Below are 222 nucleotides of genomic sequence, written 5' to 3' on the forward strand. Positions count from 1 at the left end.
GACCCATACAATGTATTGTTGGCTATTGCTACAAATATACCTGTGCTGCTTATGACTGCTTTTGTGCTCCAGGGACACATTTGTGGTTACTTTAAGGTATTTTTAAAAATACTTTTTATTACGTTATGTCTAAAACTGTAATTTTTCACACACACACACACACACACACACACACACACACACACACACACACACACACACACACACACACACACACACACA

This window comes from Sinocyclocheilus anshuiensis, unplaced genomic scaffold (assembly GCF_001515605.1).
Source record: "Sinocyclocheilus anshuiensis isolate Anshui unplaced genomic scaffold, SAMN03320099.WGS_v1.1 scaffold989, whole genome shotgun sequence".
Lineage (NCBI taxonomy): Eukaryota > Metazoa > Chordata > Actinopteri > Cypriniformes > Cyprinidae > Sinocyclocheilus > Sinocyclocheilus anshuiensis.